The following is a 25,182-nucleotide window of genomic DNA, read 5'->3' on the forward strand; positions in this document are numbered from 1 at the left end:
GATGGACAGGGAGGCCTGGCGTGCTGCGATTCATGGGGTCGCAAAGAGTCGGACACGACTGAGCGACTGAACTGAACTGAACTGAAAGAGTTATTCATCATTCTATGACTTCTCTGACACATGTATTTCCTCATTTGCACAGAAAATTCCTAATGAACTTTTGCTTAACCTACTTTACCTGTTCCATGAACCTCAAGTCCACTCAACCCCACTTTACTAATTGAAGTAGACAGTTAGAAATTACATCCTTTCAGTGTTCCACCCTTATGGCAGAAAGTGAAGAGGAACTAAAAAGCCTCTTGATGAAAGTGAAAGTGGAGAGTGAAAAAGTTGGCTTAAAGCTCAACATTCAGAAAACGAAGATCATGGTATCTGGTCCCATCAATTTATGGGAAATAGATGGGGAAACAGTGGAAACAGTGTCAGACTTTATTTTTGGGGGCTCCAAAATCACTGCAGATGGTGATTGCAGCCATGAAATTAAAAGATGCTTACTCCTTGGAAGGAAAGTTATGACCAACCTAGACGGCATATTAAAAAACAGAGACATTACTTTGCCAACAAAGGTCCATCTAGTCAAGGCTATGGTTTTTCCAGTAGTCATGTATGGATGTGAGAGTTGGACAGTGAAGAAAGCTGAGTGCCGAAGTATTGATGCTTTTGAACTGTGGTGTTGGAGAAGACTCTTGAGAGTCCCTTGAACTGCAAGTAGATCCAACCAGTCCATTCTGAAGGAGATCAGTCCTTGGTGTTCATTGGAAGGGCTGATACTGAAGCTGAAACTCCAGTACTTTGGCCACCTCATGCGAAGAGCTGACTCATTGGAAAAGACCCTGATGCTGGGAGGGATTGGGGGCCAGAGAAGAAGGGGACGACAGAGGATGAGATGGCTAGATGGCATCACCAACTAGATGGACATGAGTTTGAGTAAACTCCAGGAGTTGGTGATGGACAGGAAGGCCTGGCTTGCTGTGATTCATGGGGTCACAAAGAGTCGGACACAACTGAGCGACTGAACTGAACTGACTGAATGTTCCAGAAGAGACATGATCATCAGTTTAGAAATTCCGGATTCCTTCTCTAGAGGTCTCCATCAGGTGCAAACAAGGCTCTTTAGGTACAAAAAATATACAGACTTAACATTCTCCCCTAATATAACTCAAGGTGGCAGAGGGTGGGGTGGGGAGGGGAAGACAACAGGAGTGAAAATTCCCATTTAAAGAATTAGAGAGGGGAACACACCACACCTTGGACACTTATAGATGGTGGTAACAAGATGGACATTGATGTGTGACTAACTTCTTTGACAACTGACTAAGCCTCATAATTGGTCAATATGGACCCCAAGATCAGACTCCTGGAAATATTTTCACTGTTTTTCAGGATCATCCATGAAAGAGGCATTGTAGAATCCTCAGGCTGTCCCAACTGAGTTGTTCAATTCTCTTGGTGGTGATTTTGGTGACTGTGAATTACTTAAGATGTTGAGAAATGTGGTCACTTTTTTTCAGTCTTGAGAATATTTTTGATCATATAATTACCCTAAGACTATTTAAGTGGATTCTGCTCAATATCATTATTGCAGACACTCCTTGCTAATTAACAATAGAGGAAACTGCATAGTCTAATGTAGACTGAACTACAAACTAAAGACAGTGTCCATTCTTCTAATTTTTATTTAAATTTATCAGCCTTGGAGGTACTCCCTCTTTTTGCCTTTTTGTTTATATTTGTTTTCCATTTCTGTTAGTATTCCCTGAAGATGCCCAGAACCAAAGGGACTGAATTAGCAAACAACATATCAACAGCAGCCCCCAAACATTGAGCACTTAGTACAACTTGGAAAATGAGGGAGAGTAAGAACAACATGAAGGTTAATGGGATTTAGTTTCTGCTACTGGGGACTGTCTGACAAAGACTCACAGCACAAGTGCCAAAACACATCAGTGAAATTTCATAAAATCTGAGGGCACTCTGTGACAGTTAGAACAACAAAGCCGATGGTTCTGTTTTTGGAGAACCATTTGCCTTCAAAAGAAATTGGTTTACAATAATGGATGGACATGAAACCAAGTCATCTGAAGAATGATTGAAGATATAGGAGACTTCAACCTAGCATCAGAAAATTATACAACATAAGGGTCAAAATATTACATAACCAAAAGTCACTTCATCTAATCTTCTATACAATGTTTAAATTTCCTAACAACTACTTGCTCAACTAATGCTTAAAATGAGGAGTAGTTTCCTCATTCCTTAAATAAGCAAAGCAGCTTATTTAATATGTTTTGAAATAAGTTTTTACTGAGTTTTCACAAACATACAAACATTTCACAAATTATAAATGGATAGCTCAATGAATGTTCAAAATATGAACTTGCTCTCCTTTTTCTGTTCCTGAGGGTCATCTGTCTACTTGATTTATTTTAAAAATATATTGTGGTATAACTGACATATTATATTAGTTTCAGGTGTATGATATGATTCAATACTTGTGTATATTGTGAAATTATCACCATAATATCTAGTTACCATCCATCACCTCACAGATTTACAATTTTATTTTCTTGTGATGAGAATTTTTTAGATGTATTCTCTTAGCCACTTTCAAATTCACCATATAGTATTATTAACTATAGTTACCATTCTGTACATTATATCTGCATGACATTTATTTTGTATCTGGAAGTTTGTACATTTTTTATTGAGATAGAGCTGATTTACAATATTGTTTTAGGTTCAGGTGTACAATACATCTTGGAAGTTTTGTGAGCATGGGTGCATATCCCATACGTCCACTAAATTATGAAACATTAGCAAGATAACTACTAATATTAAAAGTTTGAGGACCAGTTGCCTAACAAAGGAGAATTCACTACTGGAAATGCTGCCCTAAGGGACCACTCAGTGGACGGTCAGCTGATCTTCCCTGGCAATACTGTGAATAGAGCCTGAACCAATCAAAACTTCTACAGTGAGTAGAGAGCTCACGCTTACATAGTACATAACCCACAGTGCCCTGAGTTCTTGCTCACCTTGTCAGCCACCAGCTATGTAGACGGGCTTCCTGTGGTGGGAATGAGATGGGCAGGTTCCCTGTAATCAGACAACAGGTGCAGCAGGAGAGTAGATAGTGAGAGCTCATGCCTTAGATTCCTTCCCCTCCTCAATCATCTAGTTTTTTCATAACTAGAGTCTTTCCTTTATTTCCTTCCAGGCAGCAGGACCACTTCTTTGTGCATCTATGTCATGGAAGTACAACATAAGTATAATTCTCACTGAATCCAGGACTCCCCAAACACTGAAATTACACATTTACCTAGTGTTCAATAGTCAAAAAAGATATATTCCTTTTACAGGAAAATTATTTAAAAAAATTTTTAAAGGGCCTGAGGTAGTAACTAAAATGCTCTGAACAGCAAATTTTACAGAGCATGGAACAGTGAATCAGACAGGTAGATATTTGCTGAGATTAAATCTTTAAATTGGTGACTGGCCTAAATCTCTCCCCATTTTGTGATTACTCTCTAAAAATAAGGTTGCTGCAGGGAACTCTACTTAATACTCTGTAATAACCTATATGGGAAAAGAATCTTAAAAAGAGTACCTACGTGTTTATGTATAACTGATTCACTTTGACAGCAAAACTAACACAATGTTGTACATTAACTGTATACCAATGAAAATTAATTAAAAATTAAATTAAAAATAAAATGATGACCAGCTTGCTAGTTACAGGTGGTTTGTTCTAGTCAACCTCAGAACAAGACATGTCAACAAACAACTGAGGGAGAGACCTATGACTGTTTGAGCTTTACACACCACAGCACACTTACTACACTATCCAGCGTGACCACAATGTACACAGAACACAGAACCCTCCCTCCCTCTGTTCCTTTCATCCTTTCCATTTTCCTCTCTTCTTTCTGTAACTATTCATTGGGTTAGCTATGTGGCAGGCACTTGGGCAGGACACAGAAGTGAAACAGCGTGTTTCAGGTGATTTTTGAAATTTAAAATCTTATACAGTAAATGTGAATTCGTCAAGGGAAAACTCTTGTGGGAATGAACCTTGCAGACCAGCCTGGGCAGCAAGGTGAAATTAGCTTACGGGGATGGGAGGAATAGGAAAAAGTCTTACCCTTGGTTCAATGCTAATTCACCACAGCTTCCCACACACAGCCATTATTATGAAACAATTTACTGAAAACATAAAACAACACATCATAAATGTCTACATTTTTGTGCCATGAGGATGCCATATCTTTGTGACATCTTGTTTGCTGGAATATTTAGGTGAGTTACAAATATACCAGCACATTGTCCTATGTTAACAACGCGTCTAAGAATACACATGTTTATACATTGCTCAAGGGCAAGGGTATTTTACCGTAAACTCCTCCTTCACCTCATTTAGCCTAGTAACTTCCTAATATATGCTGAAAACATGCAAGTCAAATGATACCCTGGTGCTCTCAACTAAATTGAAGAAGAGCTTAAAATGAAACTGATCTCTTCTACCTTGTGAAATTTAGAGCTTAGGTATTTTTCTCATTTCCAGGCACCGGGATTCCAGAGTTCTTTCTAGAACATTAGGGACACATTATCAAGTTTACCAAAATAAGAAACACTTTTTTTTTTTTTTCATATAGGAGAATATATATCTTTGGTTTTAATCTCAAGTGCACAGTCAATAAAATCATATGCTAATTACATTTTAAGAAGAATAATTCCAAGGAACGGATCAAATGGTCTCCACCTTAGTTCTTGTGGCATATTTCACGGTAGAAATGTGTTATCTTAGCCCCTGACTCTGCCCATGTTACTTTACTTAGCACCCCCATTTCTGGGAAAGTCCAGCCAGCTCTACTTGTGTGGCATGGGAGAGATGAACATTCTTAAGTAGAATGAATTATGCAACTGAACGGATCAGTGATAACTGTGGTTTAAACTAAATTGAAGAGCAGCCAAAAATTAAACTGACCAAATTTAGTTCCATCTCAGCCTTACTTGAACTTGTTTAAGATGTCTCTGATTGTTTAACTTTCTGCCTTACAGAATAAAAATTAAAATTTTCTCTACTAGCACAGGGAACTATATTTAATATCCTGTGATAAACCAGAATGGAAAAGAATACAAAAAAGATACGTGTGTGTGTGCATATCTGAGTCACTTTGCTGTAGAACAGAAATTAACACAACATTGTAAACCAACTATAATTCAACAAAATTAAAAAAAAATTCTATAATAACAAGCTAATAAGCAGGAAAGACCCAGAAAAAAACAAAAACACTCTCCTAGATAGAATTCAATGAATTATTATTTTCTGACAATGACTCTTCCTTCTAACTAGATTTTGATGCAGATTTGACATTTAAGGTCTGAAAGATACTTTAGGGTTTCTATAAACATTAGTCCCTGACTCTGCCCTTGTTACTTTACTTAGCACCCCCATTTCTGGGAAAGTCCAGCCAGCTCTGCTTGTATATTATCGTGGAGGCAAAAATTTGCAAAATTATACTCAGATTCATCACAACAACAGAATACAAACACACAAAAAAACATCTGGAAAAGAAGATAAAAAAGAAAGCATGGGTGGTCACTTTCCTAATCTATACTCTCCCTAATAAATCAGAGTTTGCTTCTATACAAAAATAATACATCATCTCTCACATCTTGAAAGTTGCTAGAACTATTTCATGGAAAAGTGACCTAATGCCGAAACCATCTCAATTAATCCTAGAGCCTCCTAAAAACACCCAGTGCGTGACACCTGTTTGGAAAACGTTCATTTGCTCCCTGGTACCATGCTGGCTACTTCTCGGCTTCCTACCCGATCTCTGATGTAGCTTGTAGATGACCACAGTCCTCGGCTGTTTTCCGCACATTTTACCACTGTTCCCTTATTTGTTTCTTTTGAATCTGATTTCTGCTATTATCTTTTGGATCTTTGGTTGAAATTCTTAGAAAAATCCTCCTGGAAAGCTGTTCTTTTCACTCTCTTATTGGTGCCTTGGAGAGCAATACCAATAAGAGACTAAGAATGAGACTGGCACGAATCATTTTATCTTTGAGTTGTGTGGCTACAATCAAAACCTCATTTGCGATGCATAATCACGCAATATTTTACTTTCCCTTGTCAAAGTCGGAACATTCTCAACACATTTGCACTGTCTGGCTTTATTCATTAGTGGTGGTAATAACAGAGTGGGGTAGAATGGAAAAGGGGTTGAGGAAACTGAAACTCTTATCCCCCTCAAAAAAGTGAATTGTTTTGGAAGCAACAACTGAATTCAGTCAAAATATGTAAATATAGTGGGCCTAAAATAATCTGCACTTTTTCAAAAAAGAGAGAGAGAACTGATAACCACCCATAAGAAATAACTGCCTGGGGGCTTCCCTGGTGGTCCAGGGGTAAGACCCCACGCTCCCAATGCAGTGGGTCCAGGTTCAATCCCTGGTCAGGGAACTAGATCCTGCATGCCACAATTAAGACCTGGCATAGCCAAATGCAATTTTTTAAAAGAAATAACTACCTAGCTCTCTCTAGACATAGCCAGTCCTTCCTAGATATAGTATGTCCCACTTGGTGAATTACATTTGCAGAAAATGCAGATGTATTAACTACATCAGAGTTTTTTCTAATTTTCCATACAGTGCTGGAAAACTCACATGATTTTATGCGCTTGTGCTGTTGGGTCATGTGTGTGTGTGTGTGTGTGTGTGTATGTCCTTTGAAAGTTGCTCAGTTGTGTCTGTCTCTTGGTGAGCCCATAGACTGTAGCCCACCAGGCTCGTCTGTCCATGGTACTTCCTAGGCAAGAACGCTGGAATGGGTAGCCATTTCTTTCTTCAGGGGATCTTCCCAACCCAGGGATCGAACCCAGGTCTTTTGCATTGCTGGCAGATTCTTTACTGGTGAGGGATCAAACGGCTGCCTCCTGTATGCAGAAGCCATGGGGAAAGTACTTCTTCCTAGAATATACTGCATTTGAAAAACTGCACAAATGAAAACATCCTAAAACTTCTGGGAAGCTCACTGAATGTGTGCTTGTATTCCTGGACACCCACGAGCCCCTGTGCACATGGATATGAATTAATTGCCCTTTGCAGACAATAGTAACTGCTGGCTCTTCTGTAAAGATGATGATGTGTCTTCCATTTTGGACACACATGGAAAATGTTCTTAAATTGCTTTCTGTTTCTATCGTTAAATGTGGGAATATACCTAAAAACCACAGCAAAACTATTCTTCATGTGTGGTCTGAAACATTTATCCCCTTTTTCCTATAGAAGTAAGGAAATTCTATATTTAGTCTTTAATGGTAGAAGGTAATAAATGACTTTGAGATCTGAAAATTACTGGAAGGTTTATTCTATTAATAAACTAATAATCTCGGTGTTTAAGTTTTGCATGCTTAGGAACTTTTAATTAGCAATTTGGTCTTTGTACATTTAAAAAGCTAAAGCTAGATGCATGTTAACATATTATTCTATACTTCACCATTTATGAAAATGGACTCGAAGGTTCAAGACTTTTCTCTTTATTGGAAGGAAAATAAAGTCCTTCCTCTGACAAAAAATAATTTTTTTTGAGCATGAAGCATGGGAATAATGGAGAAAAATTAAAACGGAAGCTCAAGAGATTACAAATAAATGTTGAATGAAAGATACTTAGTGGCTATTCCATTCACACAAACCGTCATTCTGAGATTTAGCAAAAATTGTATGGCTACTCAGGATTGAGTATTGTTCCCTACTGGCTGGGCTTCCACACTAACTCTTAGCCTCCTCCCTTGGCTCTCATCATAAATGATTGATGCTCTGGTCATATCAAACTAAAGAAGCTCTTCTGTCCAACAAGAGAGGCTCCCATTTTCCTAAGTCGAAAGATGATAACATTGCTTTAGGCTCTTCCGTGAGGAACATCAACACTTTAGCTTTTTTTAAATGTAAATTTATTTTTTTTAATTGGAGGCTAATTACTTTACAATATTGTATTGGTTTTGCCATACACCAACATGAATCCGCCACAGGTGTACACGTGTTCCCCATCCTGAACCCCCCTCCCACCTCCCTCCCCATACCATCCCTCTGGGTCATCCCAGTGCACCAGCCCCGAGCATCTTGTATCATGCATCGAACCTGGACTGGCGTTTCATTTCACATATGATATTATACATGTTTCATTGCCATTCTCCCAAGTCATCCCACACTTGCCCTCTCCCACAGAGTCCAAAAGACTGTTCTATACATCTGTGTCTTTTTTGCTGTCTCATATACAGGGTTATTGTTCACATCTTTCTAAATTCCATATATATGTCTTAGTATACTGTATTGGTGTTTTTTTTTCTGGCTTATTTCCCTCTGTATAATAGGCTCCAGTTTCATCCACCTCATTAGAACTGATTCAAATGTATTCTTTTTAATGGCTGAGTGATACTCCATTGTGTATATGTACCACAGCTTTCTGATCCATTCATCTGTTGATGGACATCTAGGTTGCTTCCATGTCCTGGCTATTATAAACTGTGCTGCGATGAACATTGGGGTACACGTGTCTCTTTCAATTCTGGTTTCCTCGGTGTATATGCCCAGCAGTGGGATTGCTGGGTCATATGGCAGTTCTATTTCCAGTTTTTTAAGGAATCTCCACACTGTTCTCCATAGTGGCTGAACTAGTTTGCATTCCCACCAACAGTGTAAGAGGGTTCCCTTTTCTCCACACCCTCTCCAGCATTTATTGCTTGAAGACTTTTGGATTGCAGCCATTCTGATTGGCGTGAAATGGTACCTCATTGTGGTTTTGATCTGCATTTCTTTGATAATGAGTCGGAACATCAACACTTTAAAGCTTTTAAATCCACTGTACTTCTTTCCTCTGTGCTGATGTATCATCTACTGTGTAACTTTTACTAAAATGGAATTTTTGTCTATTTTGGAAATCACTAGGTAGATCATTTCCCCTCTGTTGATTTCTCCAAAACTTGTATACAACTTCTCATGTCATTCTGTACCTAAGAGCAATAGTTTATGGTCCCAAAGGGTACTGAAATAGGTAGCAACCCCAAGGTATCGGATGCTGGACAAACTGACCAATGGACTTGCTCTTGTCCATCAACCAGTGGCCCCAGGCTGAGAGAATGCCTTCCCTTCAAAATTTTCTCAAGGAACAGACTCAAGTATTCTCTAACAGGAGATAAAATAACTCAGATATGCATGCAGTGGTTCAATATGATTGATGGGCCAAGTCCACAGGTTTATACTAAAGTGGGTAGCCTATCCCTTCTCTAGGGGACCTTCCCAACCTAGGGATCGAACCGGAGGCTCCTGCATTGCAGGTGGATTCTTTTTTTTTTTTTTTTTTTGGCAACCGCCAACTTGTTCTCTGTACCTATGTCTATTTCTGTTTTCTTATGTTTATTTATTTGTTTTTTTCTAGATTTCACAAATAAGTGAAATTATACAGTATTTGTCTTCTATGGTGGATTCTTTACCAGCTGAGCCACAAAGGAAGCCCAAGAACACCGGAGTGGGTAGCCTATCCCTTCTCCAGGGGATCTTCCCAACTCAGGTATTGAACAGGGGTCTCCTGGATTGCATGTGGATTCTTTACTAGTTGAGCTACCAGGGAAGCTTCACCACCATGGCGTTGCCTTTTTCATTATCTGCTCAGGAGCAGACCCTTCTCTGGAGTGGAGGGGTGGAGTGGGGAACAGAAGACAGCTAAGTGAGCAAATAGCTTTCCCTTTGGGGCCTGGGGACAGGAGAAAGTTTGGGAATACCCATATCTGAAGCATACTGTACTAAGTATAAACTAAGTATGGACTGTCTACATGTATACATTTTTATTATAATAAAGCCAAGTTAAAGTTGAAAGCAACAAAATTCAAATTTACCACATTGATTTAATCTGAACATTAAAATTATTTTGCTGAATCTAAGTTGACATATCACATCTGCTATCTTAGTACGTGACAGCTTCGAGTTTGTGAGACACACACATATAATACACACACACACACATATACACACACATATCATATGGTCAGTTATATCCAACTCTTTGCAGCCCCATGGACTATAGAACACCAGGCTCCTCTATCCATGGGATTTTCCAGGCAAGAATACTGGAGTGGGGTGCTATTTCCTCCTCTAGGGAATCTTCCCAACCCAGGGACTGAACCCTGGTCTCTTGCATTTCCTGCACTAGCAGACAGATTCTTTACCAGGAGCGCCACCTGGGAAAACCTACACACACAGACACACACACACACACACACACAGACACACACACACACACATACATACATACATATATATATATGTATAATTAACCATGCTAGGAGGAAAAAGAAAGAGTAATAGATTGATGACCGGGTCCAAATTGATATAACCTACCCTTCTGGTTTTCTTTATGAATGTTATTGGCATTGACAAAACCAGAGAGAATTTCTATCTGATCCATGCCACCAAAAGTCTCTTCTATTCATTGTATTATGTCTGAGAAGCCACATACAAGTTGTGCAGAGTGGGCACTGAAAGAATCCCTCATAGGACGACCCATGATGCTTACACCAGCAGCTATCTAGATCCTTTCATTAAAGTAAATAACAGACACCATTCAGATTGATGCAGAGACTGGGAAGAACACCAGTTTCATCCAGGTCCACAGTCTCGTAACCTGAGTTTGGTGACTGGTGGTGCTGACCTGGTAATAACTGATATGATCACCAGCAGAGAGACATCTTGGCTCTTGAGATGTGATTGATGTGAAAGATGTCGATGGCAGCCATTCGGCTAATCTGGCTTCCCAACATTTTTGGTCTTGGCAAATACAACAAACTTTGGATTTCTCTTAACCAAGGGAATGATGGCTAGCTCACCATTGCTGTAGACAGAAAGAGAGTGGTCGCCAGTGATGGGGAGAGAGAGCTCCTTGTGGCTAAGTAGAGATATTACAGGACAGAAAACAAACACCAGAACCCCTTGAGAAAAGTGGTATCCTGCCACTGGTGTGGGTTCAAATTCACCCTCCTTGAATTTATGTAACCTTTTGTGATGAAAGCTTCCACCACAGCACTTTCACCAAAGACTTTTAAATTCTCAAACTGCCAGCCTTTTCTTCAATTAATATTAAATCTGTGACTTTGATGCTAATCTTCTAGACAGATACAGGAAACCTGACTTTCAGCCACAATCCTTGTTTGTCTTTGGCAGAAGAATTGTTGATTTCTTAGGTCCAGCCCTTTTTCCCGGCTGTTATTCTTTGTTGCTCAGAATCATACTTTCTGTAAAATGATTCTTTCCATATTCTGCAAATATTCTTGATTTTCTCATCATTCCACAATAGGAAAGAAACTTTGCCTTTTATTACAAGTTGATCACTAAAGTGATGTTGCCTATAAGCTTAAATTATAGATAATGACCCATCTCTGGAAACCCTTCCTCCCAGGTAGTGAGCGTTAAGCTAAAAACTTTTGTTTAGCTCACAGGAAACATCGTGACTAGGTCCACCTATGAATGACTGCAGCAAGGAATAAATTAACACATCTCGTCTGGAGACTGATTGGAACCGGGAAATGTCTGACCTTACTTCTTCCTCTTTTAAAAGAAATCTGAATTCTAACACAGGGAAGATGGTTCTTTGGGACACTAGTCCACCATTTTCTCAGTCTTCTGTCTTTACAAATAAAGTTGCTATTTCTTGCCCCAACAACTTGTCATTCAGTTTATTGGCCTCTTGTACAGCAGGCAGGACCAGCTTGGACTCTGTAACAGTTTGTAATCACATTTAATTTCATTTCTGCTGTAGTCAGGTACTTTTTTTTTTTATATACTATTTTGTACATATTACTTATCACTATATTGATATAGTTTCTTAATATAGTACCTGTACTTATTATTATAGCATTTTTAGTATTTTTATTATATATCCAAACCAGGAGGGAGAAAAACAAAAGTATGGAATTTGGAACACTTAAGCTCTCTTTTTCTTCATCCTTTTCCACATCTTTTACCAAAATGTCTATCTTCTCCTAAAATGTCACCTCCTTTAGAAATCTTCAAAGACCTTGTTGATGTGAGAGCATTCATGGGTCACAGGAATTGTACCCCAGAGCTGCTTTACCCTTAGCTTCTTCCTGAACCATGCACTCTTCTTAGGTACCATCCCAAATTATAGTCAGTTCATCTTGTATTTGTACCTGTATGCAGAAGCCTCAGAATGAGGAAGGCAGAGTGACAATTCAAAAAGAGCTTGGATCCCTGACATTTCAAAATGGCCTTTTCAGCCTTGGTTTGCTTATTCCCAGATTATAAAAGGAGAGAGAAAAAAAATTCTAATACTCGAGAGTCATTTAGTTTAACAAAGCTATATTAGTCACTATTTTTTGGCCCTTTGCCTCTGGAACCTATATCATAATCAATACATAGATGGAATGGGATCTTGAAATAGAATAGAGAAGGAAATTGCATCCATTTATGGAAAATAGAGCTATGATTCTTGGACTTCTTAACTTGTGGCCCGAGGTTCATATCTGCTACATGTAATTTAAAATTCTGGTAATTTCTAACATGGAAAAAAGCAAGTTTCTGCCATAAAGGATATCAGAGGGTAGACATTTTCCTTAGATATTGCTATCAGAGAAAATCTCTCTGAAGAAGGGATGTTTAAACAGTGATTTAAAAGGTAGGAAGGAACTGGCTGTGTGAGCAGCAAAGAGAAAAAAATCTTCAAAGAAGGTAATCTGCATGGGTGAAGATCTTGGAAGAGATAAACATTTAGATTGCTAAGGAAACTGAAAGAATTCCAGATGACTAGACTTTGTAGGGAGTTGGAAAGTGAGATGAAGTTGGTGAGCTAGGCAGGGGCCAGAACATGCAGGATCTTGCAGGTCAAGACTAGGGGTGGAAATTTATTTTTGGTGCAATGGTTAAGCTACTGAAGGGTTCCAAATAAGAGCGTGATATGGTTTAAGCTTTGTCCTAAAAAGATGAGTTTGGTTGCTGCGTAGTAAGTGGATTGAAGAGAAGAAAAATGTTAGAATAGAAGCAGCAGGAGCAGTTATAGAATCCTGATGAGAAATAATAAGAGCTTCATGTAAGATCATGGAGGTGATATAGAACAGTGGAGAGAAATGGACAGATCTGATGCATTTTGAGATACACTTCCAGAAGTTGGGCAAGACTTGCTGAAGCTCTGGATTTGGGGAATAAAGAAGAAAGAAAACAAGAGTTCCATTTTAAATATATTAGGGATGAGATGATTGTCAGCTGTTTTTTATGAGTCAACTTCGGCTTCTGTAGAAAACAATCCCCCCAATCTGTGGTTTATCAAAATGGAAGTTTATTTCTCACTCGTGCAACAGACCACCATGGGTCTTCCAGGCCACATAGGTCTTCTGGGAAATTCTTCCCTAGTTGGTAGCTTGGGGATCTTTTCATCTTGTGGCACTGCCTTTCTCTGGGTCCTTAGGGTGTTGTCCATTCAGCTTGCTAGTGAGTAGAGCAGGGCAAGCAGGGAGATATGTCTAAGAGAAATATACATACAGGCCTTTTCAAGCAGTGGCATCATATCTACCATATTGCATTGACCAACATCAATTACACTACCTAATCTAATTGTAAGAGATGCTGCAAAATCTAGTCTAGCCATGTGCCCAGGAGGAAAGGAAAAAGGTAGAACAGCCTTGACATAATATTCAGTGGGGATGTGAAATAATCTCTGGGATATAAAGTCTGAAGCTGTTTTCTCTACTGAGTTAGATGGAAGAGATAAACAAATGTCGTCAAGTCCCATTTCTAATGATCTAACTTAGGCATTTCAGAGGATGCACAGGTCAACACCTCTTTCTTACAACCCATAATGGCTGTGTAAAGTAATTGAAAAAAAGAAGATACAAACCTCTGAGAAAGTTGTCAGCAAAAGCATTGGAAGATTGTCAGAGAGCAGCAAGTATTACTAAATAAAAGATGTAGACAAGGTATATCACATAGTCAGAGAAGGGAAATTTATCACAGGCTAGAGTGATGTAGGGAATTTTCCTAAATGAGGAAGAATTTGATCATGAGGAATATTAAGAATTGTCCAGGGGGATAAAAAAGACACAAGGAAATGCATCAGTAAAAATACAAATTTTTCACTCTTTAAAATAATTGAATTTTTATAATAATTAGCATTCTTTTTGAAACAACAGATTGAAATAAGTCAAATAACTAGAGATCAGCTACTAAATAACTTTATTTAAATTTATGTTTATATGCCTTCACTTAATTTTTCTCTTTCCAAACAGGCTTAGGAGTACAGCCTCAACTGCTAAACCAAACATGGGCTCATTGACATTCTCAGTTTGAATCTATTCTTTTACTCACGGTCCTTGATCTCAGTCCCCTGCTCTACACAGTGGATGAGATCTCAGGGCTCCCAGGGCATCCAGGTCAGGTTGCTAAGGAGAGATTCTACATAATGGATTACATACATTGACATGCTTGCGTGAGGATCAGGAGAGAGCCTGAGCAACCAGCAGCTGAAACAGAGACAAGGAAGTAGAAGCAGGGAATGGTTTGTCTTTTCAGAGGCAGACAACTTTTTTCAATTGCTCTATTTCTAATTGCCTACAGTTAGGGTCAGACTCTCAGATCAAGCAGTCAAGCTTAGAAGATGGAGCCAGGTCTGAAGACAAGCACCATGATTCACCTCTTGGAGACTGCCCTTGGCTACATGTGAAATAGATGGATGATGATGGCAATGACGTTAATAATACTAATAATTTGCACTTACTTAGTAGCTTCAATGCTACATTTTCAAAGATGTTATAAACATTAATTAATTAAGCCCTACCGTGGCCCCTAGGGTAGCTATTACCTGTATTGTGCAAATAATTAACTAAAGCAAAGTTAAGTGGGCAGCCTGAAGTTATATGGGAATCAAAGGCAGGGAAACAGAGATGGATTTCTAGCAGCAAAGTTGGCTCTTGGCTGTTGTTTCCTTGGGAAAGGAAGTGAACAGTTTGTAGAGCACATTACAGGGGGAAAATAGCCGAGATCTGAGGTTCAGGGGTATCCATGGGGGCTCTGTCAGAATTTCTCAGAAAGTCAGTAATCCAATACGGATGTGGACTTGAAACACTGATGCGCCTCAATCTTGCCAAGATTGCCTTTCCAGGGTGTGAGTGTCTGCGCAGGCGCCTCACCGTGATGATCCGATTACATGCCTGGCTTTACCAGAATGCAGGAGAATTATATGTGGCAACAAAGATATTTACTTTGATTCCACAACATGTAACACAGTGCCTGGCATATCATGCACATGATGTAATAAACATGTTTTGAGTAAATAAATGCTTATATGAAAATTAGTTTTGCAAACTTAGCCTGAGGTACATAAAAAGCACTGTAAATTAAAATTCCAAAAAGCAATGAAATAACTGACTGAATTGAAAGGAAAGGAACCCTGATGTAGAAACCTATGGCCTTAATACTGATAGTAAACCCTGAGCTTGAAAGACATGCCTGCATTTGCTGTGACAATTGACCCTCTGTCTTCTTCAGTTGGCTTCCCTGGTGGCTCAGCTGGTAAAAGAATCCGCCTGCAGTGCAGGAGACCTGGGTTTGACCCCTGGGTTGGGAAGATCCCCTAGGGAATGGCTACCCACTCCAGTATTCTAGCCTGGAGAATTCCGTGGACTGTATAGTCCATGGGGCCACAAAGAGTTGAACACGACTGAGCAACTTTCACTTTCATCTTCAGTTGGGCTTCCCTCATAGCTCAGTTGGTAAGAACCTGCCTGCAATGTAGGAGACTCGGCTTCTATCCCTGGGTGGGGAAGATCTCCTGGAGAAGAAAATGGCAACCCACTCCAGTATTCTTGCCTGGAGAATCCCATGGACGGAAGAGCCTGGCAGGCTACAGTCCATGGGGTCACAAGAGTCAGACAAGACTTGACAACTAAACCACCACCACCATCTTCAGTTTATTCATCTGCAAAAAGTAAGCAATACTATCAGCCTCAGAGAATTGTGACAAGGGCCAGATGACATAGTATATGAAGATCTCCAGTCTCTAGACCACTCTAAGTCCATGATAAATATTCAGGTTCTTTCCTCCTTTCAGTAAGCAGAAGTAAGTTTAAGTCCCCTACATATAGAACATTCAAGCTGTAGACTTTCAAAGATGAGAGCATGTGCCTGCATGTCCAACCACATAAGTTAGTTCACTTGCGTGGTACACATTGTCCTGTGTGTGCATCCTCTAAAAGTGGTTGTGCTTTCGTAAGCTTTACTGTATAGTACTGTACAGGGTATAGTAGCACATTATTTCCAGCCCAGGATGTCTGGAAGCAAGTGTAAAAGCAGCAGCGATGTAGCTGGTAGAGTGTAGCCAACTGTTAGTTGGGTACCTAGGCTAACTTTGTGGACTTACAAACAAATTGGACTTACAAACATGCTCTCAGAATGGAACTTGTTCATATGTAGGGATTGTTGTTGTTCAGCCGCTAAGTCGTGTCCGACCCTTTGCGACCCCATGGACTGCAGCACGCCAGGCCTTCTTGTCGTTCACTATCTCCCAGAGTTTGCCAGGAAGGACTGACTGTAGGGGACTTACTGTGTTACTAACCCTTCACAGTTGTAAACGTTAAGTAATTTTCTTGCCTCTAGGTAAAAAAAAACTATTTTCACAGGGAAAATCCTTTATCAGCAGGGCAATAAGAAGGATATACTAAGATATTTCACTCCTCAATGTTATATGAGAAAGTAAAGACTGAAGCACAACAGGAATTCTATTAAGTGCCACACTGTGAGGAATATCTATGTAAATGAGAAATTTGGGAATTAGCTAATTTGCCTGATACTGTCCCCCATTAATTTGAGGACCGCATTTATCTGCTATGTGTGTGTGTGCGTGCTCAGTCACTTTAGCCATGTCCTTCTCTTTGCGACCCTAAGGACTGTACCCCACCAGGATCCTCTGTCCATGGGATTCTCCAGGAAAGAACACTGGAGTGGGTTGCCATGCCTTCCTCCAGGGGAACTTCCCGACCCAGAGATTGAACCCGTGTCTCCTCCATTGCAGGATGGTTCTTCACCCACTGAGCCCCCTGGGAAGCCCCACACCTATCTAATATAAATAATGATTATCTATGCTGACTCAATTAAATGCAAGATTACAAAATCAATTTCTTCTAATCCTGTAGAGTTAATGTTTTAGGACTTGACAACAAAATAAAAAGAAATGCATTGGAGGAGGGGTGGGGTAGGAAGGAGGAGGGGAAAGGGGAGAAGCAAGGTCAGGGTCAGTGATGGGTGTAAGAGTAGGTGCAGAAATGGAAGGTGAAGGAATAAAAGAATAAGAGGAAAACACACGTGTACAAACACACACACACTCACATTCCTCTCTTCAGTCACTTGTTTAATTTGTAGATACCTTTGGCCAGATTTAAGCCTATAGAAGGTGAGAAGTAGGTTTTATTCATATCCTCTTTTGACTTGCTTCATATGAATAAAGTTAATTTCCTGTGTTATTCCCAACCATCTTGAAGGTTAGCCTATTCAAAATGGAAAATACAGTGGAAGCTTAAAGTTTCTGAAAAATTCCACTTGGGATAATAGCTTTTACCATTAATTTATATTGGGCTGGATGGTCTTAGCTTCCTCTCCTCAGCCTTAATGGGCTTAAACTTAGTGGGGGTTCAGGATAAACAGTGAGGACACCCTGGAAAGCTAAGCTGAGGAATTTAGGAGATAGGTTTATATGCAGGCTGATAGTGCTAGCTCTTCACAAAATAGGAAAACAAAACATAATCAGAATCACACCTTACACTGCTACAAGATAAAGTAATTATCGTTATTAGTTGCTGATTGACACTGAAATTTATCTTTGGGTTTAATACAAATACAATGTGAGATCACTCTTGAAAACTTAGCCCAGCACTATGGATTAGTATGTGTGGCTCTTTTCAATACTTTGGAAAGGAGCAATAAAAATTTAGGTTTAAGTGGTAGACAGACAATTTTATCATCTGTCTTTGGCATTAAGACACATCAACATGGAATTGAGGGAGATGAATGTTAAAACAGAATGATTCTATTTTTGATACATCTTTCAACGCAGCAACTATTTTTAAACTATTTTACTTTTTCTTGCTTGAAGTGGAAGTATCTGACTAGTAAGATGACAGATAAAATGTGGACTTGTGCATTGTCAAATATAAATAAGATGATGGTTTGGGCCACAAAACCAAGAAAATGTGGTCTTTTCTTGAAGCCAAATTTGTCCACACACCCACACGCTTCATTAGTTCCTTTGGTTAGCATAATTCAAATTCTGTTTTTAAAATCTTGAATTGAAACTTAACTGAGACTTGTAACTATTCCCATTACCCCTGTGCAATGAAAGGGTATATCTGAAGTTTGCATCAATCAATTCAAAATATTGGCACTAGTCTTCTCATATTTCCCCCCTCTGACCTTTGCGTGATTGTATTTATCACTAAGGATCAGGTGCAAGAATCAACCCTTCGCAAATATACTTTGGTGTCACAAATATAAAAAGAACTTAATTTAAAACTTTAAAGTCAATAACAGTCATTTCAGACAGCATAAGATTTATTTTTAAATAACTGTAAAAAAGTGAATTTAAGAAAAATACATGGGAAATAGGATGGGCTCAATAATTACATCTAAACTGTTTTTAATCAGTAAAAGCATCTTTTAAAAATAACCTACCTAGTTCTTTTGTAATGCTGTCCCCATTGACACAGCTACATAACAATTCTCACTCAAATTCTTACTTAAAAATGACATAATTGTTCATGATTTAAGGCTGTATTAGGCGACTAAACTCATTCAGCATCAACCAAAGTATCAACACATTTGAAAACAAGTTTGCTAGAAAAGATGCTAAGTCTTCTAGATGGTAAATAAAATAATATCCATAATAGATGTAGTAGTGAGATATTAAGTTTTTGAGAACTTTGTTTTGATGATTTTTGAGCATTTTTTAACCTAAATGTCCTATATTATTACTTTATTAATAGATTATTAATAGATGCTGTTAATAGATTATTATTAATAGGTATTATTAATGCCCCTGAATAATTTCTGTCCTCATCAGGTAATCTGCAACTGTGACAATTTCCAGTGAGCCATTGGTCTGTGCACACGATGTGTGGGCAAATCTTACATTGAGTGCCATGCATTATTTCAAAGTTGACATGTAGTTGCATTTTGCTGGTGATCTTATTTTGCAGTTTCTGTTATATGAGGGTTGCAGATATCCTTTATAAAATTGTTTAGAATGCTAACATGTGTCAACTGTGTGAGCCACAGTAAGTATTAAAAACAGTTACTTCTCTGGAATTGGTGCCAAAGGTTGTTGAAATCAGCTCTCTAGGAAGAAGTTGAACATTTTGTACAGACTATGTAGGGCACTCTTGTCTAAAGACACCGGGAGGCACTAAGTGAATTGTCCAGTTTTCCTCTGATTCTATAAATTTCCAAAACAATGACCTCAACATTTTTTTCTTCCAATTTTCTTTTTTTGGTGTTGTTTTTTCTATGGTAACATTTTTAAAATTTAATTCTTATTTTATATTGGAATACAGTTGATTCATAATGTTATATTAGTTTCAGACGTACAACCAAGTGATTCAGTTATACATATACATATATCCATTCTTTTTCATATTTTTTCCCATATAGGTTATTACACAATATTGAATAGGGTTCCTGTGAGGTTGGTCCTTATTGATTATCTATATCATATATAGGAATGTATATATGTTAATTTCAAACTCCTAATTTGTCCCCCGCCCCAACTCTTCTAATTTTTATATTGCTGTAGCCTTTGTTTTTTCTGGATTGTTTGATAGCTGATGCTATTCAATGTCCATCTAGGGCTTCCCAGGTGACTCAGTGGTAAAGAATCTGCTTGCCAATACAGAAGATGTGGAGTTGATCCATGGATCAGGAAGATCCCCTGGAGAAGGAAACGGCAACCCACTCCAGTATTATTGTCTGGGAACTCCCATGGACAGAGGAGCCTGTTGGGCTACAGTTCACGTAAGTCACAAAAGTCAGACAGAACTTAGTGACTAAACAACAACAACAAGGGGTAGGTCTACTTTGAAACACTTTGCAATATTTTTAAACTTGCTCTGGATTCTACTAAATGTAACTACATGTGGTTTGAATGCCAAATGTATAAATTTGTTTCAAGAGAAAAATCTCTTAGGTGGAATATGGTTAGAGAATAGCAAGAGACCTTTTCTAAGTTCCTTGCTAAAACCAATGTGCTGGATTCAATTAATTCAGTTTGATGGATCAGTGCAAAAAAACAGAAGGTCTACAAATGATAAAACAGAATTTGTGTTGACCACAGCAAGTATAATGAAATTCAGTGTTTCACTGGGAAAAAATTTATAAGAATAATGATGGTTTCACTGATCTGAAACCTTAGTTGATTATATTACTTCTCTTCTGAGGGATTTATTCCTAGGTGGAAACAAGAACACACAGATCAGAAAGTCAAGATCTAAAAAGACAAAATGACTCAGCATTTCCTGGGGTAACATGCTTGATTTTCAGGGCCTTTGTTGGTGACCTCATAAGTGAAAGATTTTCCTATTACTATACAGTCTCCAAGTTTCCTTCCGGCTTGGAATACTATGATTCCAAACGAGCTATTCGGAAAATAAAGAAATTTGAGTTCTATTAGGGTTTAGAATTTTTTTATATGAATGACCAAGTTGACAAAAATAGCTTTTCAGGGAAAAGGAACTAAGCAATAAATAATGAGACAGAGGTCAGAATGATGTTGATACAAACTGTTTAACTGTCATAAAAATCTTTCTGGAGCCTGTGTTGGGAGCTTGTGATTTCTATGATCATGCCTACTTTTTCCAGCATTTCCTGGAAGAATCGACTTACACTAATTAGCCCCTTGCTGCCCAGGTAGAGGTGGCAAAGTGGCATAGCCCCCATGGATTTTCTTCTTGCTGAAATACTGTGGAGGAGGGCAATCGGAAATGAGATGAATGAACCATACTGCCTCTCCAGAAGGCTGATTATCTGCTGTCCCTTGTCCATTGGTCCTATGCTTCTACCATCTCTACCAAGCACCTCAGTCATTACTCAAGGGGCTGGGCAGGGGCCCTGTAGGTAAATGATCACACTCCTTTCTTAAGAACTTCTCTATCTTGCCGGTTTTCTTCTCTTTTGGACATGAAGAAGTACTTTTACTGATAGAGTAGCCATATCTCAAAACCAGCACCAAGTAAGATGAAGAGAGATTTCAATTTTATATAAATTGTTCTCTGGTAACATACAGAGAGGCTTCTCTCAAGCCTTGGAGACTTAGCCTTCACAAAGAGTGACTCCAAAGGGAAGTTCCCAAAGGATGTGTCCCAGTTTCCAGATGTCTCTCTCTACTTCCTCATCCCTTCATTTTCCCAAAGACCCAGGAAAGCTTCGAGTCTGGCATCAACCCCTCCTCGTCCCTTTAGCAAATTCCTAAGAAATTTTCTCCTCTTGTTCTTTTTTGAATTCTGCCAACCATAGCACTGTGGCTTTTGCCAAAATATTACTGAAAACACTCTTAGGCCTGAACATTGGTTTACTTCTGATGGTGAGGGGAGGATTCTAGTCATATGGGCAATAGCGATGGTGAACACTCTGATGCCAGTTCAGTCTAACCATCATGGAGAGTGTTGGCTGTTTTCCTCCCAGTTACCAAAGAAGCAACATGGGCATTTGCCAAGGTGAGTATCACTATTTTATTTTATTTTGTTTTGTCTTAGTGGTTAGCATTCTAAGCTCATTGGAGAAAAGGATGGCCTAATATGACTTTGACCTTGTACCTTTGGAAAAAAAAAAAAAGAACCTTGTTACTATTATGCTAGTGAATATTTTGGCTCCCTAGATCAGGGTCTCTCCTAGTATTGACATCTGGGGTCAGATATTTCTTTGTTTTGAAGAGCTGTCCTGTATATTGTATGAAGTCTAGCAGCATCCCTTGCCTCTACTGACTAGACACCAATAACAGACCTGAGTTGCAATAATCAGAATGTTTCCAGACATGGGGAGAAGTCCCCTATGAGGACAAATCTCCCACACTGAGAACTACCATCTTAGACATATCTTACAAGAATCTTCACAATAGTCATAAGTGGCTTCCTCTTATCTATGCCAGGTATCAACATTAACTAGTTTTTTTTGTTCTAAATTGTTCCACGTTACTGAAAAAGTGTGGGATACTCTATGTATTTAACAGATGTTAATGCATCACATTAACAATTAAAAAACCCAAAATCTGATACTGAATTGGTTAAGTAAAGCCTATCATTTCAGTTCAGTTCAGTCGCTTAGTCGTGTCCGACTCTTTGTGACCGCATGAATTGCAGCCTCCCTGTCCATCACCATCTCCTGGAGTTCACTCAGACTCACGTTCATCGAGTCCATGATGCCATCCAGCCATCTTATCCTCTGTCGTCCCCTTCTCCTCCTGCCCCCAATCCTTCCCAGCATCAGAGTCTTTTCCAATGAGTCAACTCTTCGCATGAGGTGGCCAAAGTACTGGAGTTTCAGCTTTAGCATCATTCCTTCCAAAGGAATCCCAGGGCTGATCTCCTTCAGAATGGACTGGTTGGATCTCCTTGCAGTCCAAGGGACTCTCAAGAGTCTTCTCCAGCACCACAGTTCAAAAGCATCAATTCTTCAGCGCTCAGCTTTCTTCACAGTCCAACTCTCACATCCATACATGATCACAGGAAAAACCATAGCCTTGACTAGACGGACCTTAGTCTGCACAGTAATGTCTCTGCTTTTGAATATGCTATCTAGGTTGGTCATAACTTTTCTTCCAAGGAGTAAGCGTCTTTTAATTTCATGGCTGCCGTTAAGAGTGCCCTATTGTTACCATCTTTTTTTTTTTTTCCTGAGGACTTCCAAAATGCCAGTTTACTTTAGCCTGATGGGAGGTTAACATTTAATTGCTCAGCTGTTAGACATTCTCTTTTAAAGCTTGGGCTTGTTTAGGACTTCCCTGGTGGTTCAGACAATAAAGTGTCTGCCTACACTGCGGAATACCTGGGTTCTATCCCTGGATCAGGAAGATCCCCTGGAGAAGCAAATGGCAACCCACCTCAGTACTCTTGCCTGGAAAATCCCATGGACAGAGGAGCCTGGTAGGCTACAGTCCATGGGGTCGCAAAGAGTCAGACATGACTGAGCGACTTCACTTTTCTTTTCTTTGTTCAGGTGACTGAGTTGCTCACAGAAAAGATCCAGTGAGGTATCTGTGGCTCCCTCAGCTCTTCCTCTGCCCTGACCCAAACTCTGTAAGGTTCACGTTATCAGTGCTGCAGAGCCCAGGAGAAGTGATATAAAAATATATATCTACTGGTAATATAAAATAGTTACCAAATCATGTGTATAGTTACCAAATCAATAGTTACCAAATCATTGTGCATCCATTCTATGAATGGGTATATTGTTGTTGTTTAGTCTCTAAGCCTTGTCCAGCTCTTTTTGGACCCTATGGACTGTAGCCCGCCAGGCTCCTCTGTCCATGCACTTCCCAGCCAAGAAAGCTGGAGTGGATTTCCATTTCTTTCACCAGGGGATCTTCTCAGCCCAGGAACTGAACCTGTGTCTTCTGTTTGGCAGGTGGATTCTTTGCCATTGAGTCACCTGGGAAGCCTGAATGGATATATACATATTCTTTTATTTTTTTTAAAAAATTTATTTTTACTTTATTTTGCTTTACAATACATATTCTTTTAAAAACATATACAGGGATTTATATTTTAAAAATTTGGAGAAAGGCAAACTTTAATTGCCTTTGTCCCTTCTGCCCATCTCTGTCGGTTTCTAAGATTAATGTGATTATCATCCACTTAAGTCTTTTCTTAGAAAGTAAGTATTTTACAAAATTCAGCTTTCAAATTTCCCCTTCAAATTTTGTGTAGCTCAATGCCCTCAGGTTTCTCATAGAAGAAAATATTTATTACTTTTTGTTAGTGACCATCAAGGTGGAGAAAATGTTTTGGTCCTTTTAAGGGAGAAAAGGCTTCTGGAAAAATGCTAGCAAGTGTTTAAAAGATTATGATCACCCACACATAAAATTAAGGATTCTTAGAAATGCATTATGGTGCTTATTTTTTTTCACCGTAGGGTAAATAAGGAACAGATTTTTCATTTCTCACTTTTTTAAGTTTTATTGGGGACATTTTATAAATCACTGCACAGTGAACGTCACCACATGAGTTGTGCTGGACACCTGCCACCACTCAGCTCCATAAAAGCACTAGCTCTCCTTTGAATTCAGAGAACGACTCTTGGCCCATGAGAACATCTGGGGCTCAAAGTTTTGGAAAGAAACCCTTCAGGTCCCTTTAGAAAGGCTCTTTCTGCAGCGGGAACAGGAGTGTACACACACTTAAAAAGTACCCATTGACCAGAGGCCCCAGCTTAGAGCTTCATGTCTCAGAGAGATCAATGCAGGGCTCAAAAAAATCCCACAAGAGGCCTCATGAAATCATTCAGTGGGACTCACGGGATTAGAATATGTTTTGTATCTCTTCTGTTCTCTTTCTCTGTTTTTTTTTTTTTTCCAAGTGCTAACGAGTGCCCAGTAAGATTCTGGATCCTGGTATCTGAAACTAGTGATGAGGGAAGAGGGGCTGGGAAAGGCAGGGGCTAAGGATGCTCACAGAGAAGCCAAGGCGAATCTGGGTCTCACATCAAGTGCTGCCTGTGAAGTTTTTACAGTGATTTTAAAGGCACAGAGTGGAGAGGTTCACAGGTGAATAGGCTTTTCTAACAGTTGTGTGAGGGGAAGCCATCTCATAAACACAGAATGGCGGCTGTCTAATCTACCAGACAAGGGCCCCCTTCACTGCCTCTCTGTCTACCCCCCCAGGGGGCTCTGACTCACCCACATCCAATAATGGAATCTCTTGTTCCCTGGAGGGGCAGGAGACAAAGAAAAAGGTGGGTGGAGGAAGGTGTGCCCAACCACAGGCATAAGTATATTTATCTCCTGCAAGAATATTTCCTCTCTGACTCATTCAGGATGCCCTGAGATGAAGAGATACATTATTCATTCAACATAATTACCTGAATGATTTTAATTGCAAATCATTAAGGAGAGATAACCTTGTATTTTCTCAGAAAAGGAAGCAC

At 39.3% G+C, this 25,182-nt stretch overlaps 1 pseudogene; it reads left to right on the plus strand.

Moving 5' to 3' along the window:
• The first annotated feature begins 4,249 nt into the window (after positions 1-4,249).
• On the plus strand, positions 4,250-10,881 carry LOC128061767 (40S ribosomal protein S4-like; annotated as a pseudogene).
• The last annotated feature ends 14,301 nt before the right edge of the window (positions 10,882-25,182 follow it).

This window comes from Budorcas taxicolor, chromosome 16 (assembly GCF_023091745.1).
Source record: "Budorcas taxicolor isolate Tak-1 chromosome 16, Takin1.1, whole genome shotgun sequence".
In the NCBI taxonomy this organism is placed as follows: domain Eukaryota; kingdom Metazoa; phylum Chordata; class Mammalia; order Artiodactyla; family Bovidae; genus Budorcas; species Budorcas taxicolor.